We start from the raw sequence: 4,060 nt of genomic DNA, 5'->3' as shown, positions 1-4,060 counted from the left end.
AGTGCAGATCTAATATTCTATTGATGTCATAAGGTCAATAATTATTTTCAAACATTTATTAAAATACAGTAAAATACAATAAAATTAAAATCACAATGGAAGTATGATATAAGTATTACCAGTACTAATATTTGATTAATGACAGTAATGGTGCGGTCTACACGTTACTATACATATAGGTTAACAACCTACTATATATTAGCAGGTATACCTTTATATAATTAAACAGTAAATAACAATGAATGGCAGTAATGTGTCTCTTCCAAAACCGTCCATAAACCACAGTCCTAGTATCTTCGGTTAATGACACATGCTGCTGGAGATAAAACCTTGTATAATATCAAGATATAGTTTTTAACAGTCCCCATGAAGGTTGAAAACTTCCAAATTAAAAGGAGTAGCCGTCACGCTTGGCATCATTACATCAAATATGCAGAGTGGATTAGACTCATAGAATGTGTTAGTCCATGTGATATGAAGTGATACTTGCGGTTTGTAGTTGGAATAAAAGTAGGTCCAGATTGCGCGGTGAATCCAATGGTATGTCCCGATGTCCCGCAGTCAAACTGCTGATAACAACTTGTCCCAACCGAAAAAAGATAGTGAAAAAGGAGAAAAAAAGGGGGGAAGAAAAAAAAGGGGAAATAGATTAGCAGCGGGTGATCACGCCGCTGCTGTTCGCGGCTGTCGATGCGTTCCACTGTGGAGCGCAAACACACTTCCGGTATTGACGTCACTTCCGGATATTACTTTGGGCCAATAGGGTAATAGTGGGTGGAGTCCCAACGCGTTTCGTCCTGCTCCGGACTTTCTCAAGGGCTATTGTGAACGTCTATGGTCTTGTGATTTAAATATGCTGTGGTTGAACCTGATAGGTTCCCAGATCTTTAGTGCTCCAGTCTTTGTTTTCGTATAATACAGCTTAATATGCACACAATGAATGCGGTATATTTATGCTTTTAACAGTCACTTCTGTCAGCATGATATTATACTGTCTTATATGTATCCTCAAAATACATGCAGCATTGAACAGTGTGCATCGTCATATTGTAATTATCACAATTTCAATGATATTAATACAAAAATGAAAACATATATAGAAATGAATTTATAGACATATAAACATTGGATGTACAACAGAGATTCTTTTGCAAACAGATTCTGTTTGCAATAGCATAAGGAAACCATTTTTTATATATAGATGAAGATATGGGAATAACCGTGATCCTTAAGGGCTTAATGGTATATATATTTTGCACATGCTAATTATGATAACTCATAATGTTGGATGTACAACAGAGATTCTCTTGTAAACAGATTCTGTTTGCAATAGCATAAGAAAACCATTTTTTATATATAGATGACAAGATATGGGAATAACCGTGATCCTTAAGGGCTTAATGTTATATATATTTTGCACATGCTAATTATGATAGCTCATATTAAAGATTAGGGGAACAAGTATGAAAAATTGAGGGAACAAGTATAATAATTGACAGGGATAAGATGACATTGAGGAGGATCCCATGTTCTATAATCTGATTCCTCTTTGGAATCCACTTTTGTTTTTGGTCTGGGTGTAGTGCAGATAGCACTGGAAAGCGTGAGGGATGGGGAGGAACCTACAGCACCGGGTATTCATAGGTAGTCTCCTATCCCATTACTTACCTGGCCCTCTCTGCTTGGCTTCCAAGGTCGACTGGGATTGGGCATAACCAGAGAGGTATGGCTGTAAATTTAAATTCCCATTACCCACTTGTACCATGCCCACTGCACACTTACCCATCTAGCCAAGTGGAATATGGCAGGAATCTATAAATTCATCACAGAGAAAGGTCAAATTCAATATTGAGACCTTTAGGTGCCAATGTCTTCAAATAATAAATAGCCTTTGTTTCCTCTTTATTTAGATGTTTCGTCAAGTTCCCTCCTCTCCAATTTTTATTAATTTTCTTAATTCCAATAAATGACATCCCTTCATATTCACAGTTGTGTGTGTCTTTGAAATGCTTGGACACATGATGGTTCACAAACCCAATAGTTATGTTCCTCAGATGTTCTCTAATCCTTTCTTTTAAAAGTCTAATGGTTCTACCTACGTACTGTTTGCCACAACTACATTGTAGTAGATAGACAACATGCCTACTATTGCAGGTGATGAATTCCTTGATCTGATATGTTTTACCACTAACTTCAGAGTGATACTCTGTAATTGGCCTAGTGCTCCTGCATCTTAGTCTTGTGCAGTTCGAGCATTGTCCGCAGTAGTAAAATCCTTTTTTGGTGTTATATAGCCAGTTACCAATCTTGTTCTGTTCTTCTTTAGGGATATAGCTGGAAGTTAGTTTTTGTTTAAAATCAGGGGCTTTCCTGAAGGACATGCAAGGTTTAGCTGGTAATATGGATCCCAGTATGTCATCCTGTTGCAGAATATACCAATGTTTCTGGATGATTCGTCTAATTTTATCGGATTCCTGGGAATAGTTAGACACAAAGAATATCCTATCTTTATTCAATGTAGTGGAACGTGTAGAATCTTCCTTGCCGCTAATATTTTTGCTTTTATATTTAAGTAACTGACTCCTATCTGTATCCTGAAGTTTGTTAAAGGCTTGGCCAACTATGTGAGGGTCGTACTTCTTGTCAAGAAATTGTTGCTGCAAGCAACAATTTCTTGACAAGAAGTACGACCCTCACATAGTTGGCCAAGCCTTTAACAAACTTCAGGATACAGATAGGAGTCAGTTACTTAAATATAAAAGCAAAAATATTAGCGGCAAGGAAGATTCTACACGTTCCACTACATTGAATAAAGATAGGATATTCTTTGTGTCTAACTATTCCCAGGAATCCGATAAAATTAGACGAATCATCCAGAAACATTGGTATATTCTGCAACAGGATGACATACTGGGATCCATATTACCAGCTAAACCTTGCATGTCCTTCAGGAAAGCCCCTGATTTTAAACAAAAACTAACTTCCAGCTATATCCCTAAAGAAGAACAGAACAAGATTGGTAACTGGCTATATAACACCAAAAAAGGATTTTACTACTGCGGACAATGCTCGAACTGCACAAGACTAAGATGCAGGAGCACTAGGCCAATTACAGAGTATCACTCTGAAGTTAGTGGTAAAACATATCAGATCAAGGAATTCATCACCTGCAATAGTAGGCATGTTGTCTATCTACTACAATGTAGTTGTGGCAAACAGTACGTAGGTAGAACCATTAGACTTTTAAAAGAAAGGATTAGAGAACATCTGAGGAACATAACTATTGGGTTTGTGAACCATCATGTGTCCAAGCATTTCAAAGACACACACAACTGTGAATATGAAGGGATGTCATTTATTGGAATTAAGAAAATTAATAAAAATTGGAGAGGAGGGAACTTGACGAAACATCTAAATAAAGAGGAAACAAAGGCTATTTATTATTTGAAGACATTGGCACCTAAAGGTCTCAATATTGAATTTGACCTTTCTCTGTGATGAATTTATAGATTCCTGCCATATTCCACTTGGCTAGATGGGTAAGTGTGCAGTGGGCATGGTACAAGTGGGTAATGGGAATTTAAATTTACAGCCATACCTCTCTGGTTATGCCCAATCCCAGTCGACCTTGGAAGCCAAGCAGAGAGGGCCAGGTAAGTAATGGGATAGGAGACTACCTATGAATACCCGGTGCTGTAGGTTCCTCCCCATCCCTCACGCTTTCCAGTGCTATCTGCACTACACCCAGACCAAAAACAAAAGTGGATTCCAAAGAGGAATCAGATTATAGAACATGGGATCCTCCTCAATGTCATCTTATCCCTGTCAATTATTATACTTGTTCCCTCAATTTTTCATACTTGTTCCCCTAATCTTTAATATGAGCTATCATAATTAGCATGTGCAAAATATATATAACATTAAGCCCTTAAGGATCACGGTTATTCCCATATCTTGTCATCTATATATAAAAAATGGTTTTCTTATGCTATTGCAAACAGAATCTGTTTACAAGAGAATCTCTGTTGTACATCCAACATTATGAGTTATCATAATTAGC

The 4,060-nt window shown here is 37.2% G+C and overlaps 2 pseudogenes; one reads left to right on the top strand and one right to left on the bottom strand.

Annotated features, from left to right (window-relative positions):
• Positions 1-1,619: 1,619 nt before the first annotated feature.
• On the bottom strand, positions 1,620-1,737 carry LOC142159644 (5S ribosomal RNA; annotated as a pseudogene).
• A 1,847-nt stretch (positions 1,738-3,584) lies between these two features.
• On the top strand, positions 3,585-3,702 carry LOC142159643 (5S ribosomal RNA; annotated as a pseudogene).
• Positions 3,703-4,060: the final 358 nt, after the last annotated feature.

The sequence above is a fragment of the Mixophyes fleayi genome, chromosome 5, assembly GCF_038048845.1.
Source record: "Mixophyes fleayi isolate aMixFle1 chromosome 5, aMixFle1.hap1, whole genome shotgun sequence".
NCBI classification, from domain to species: Eukaryota; Metazoa; Chordata; class Amphibia; order Anura; family Limnodynastidae; genus Mixophyes; species Mixophyes fleayi.
The sequence above is the reverse complement of the archived record's forward strand: the minus strand, read 5'-3'. Positions and strand labels throughout refer to the sequence as shown.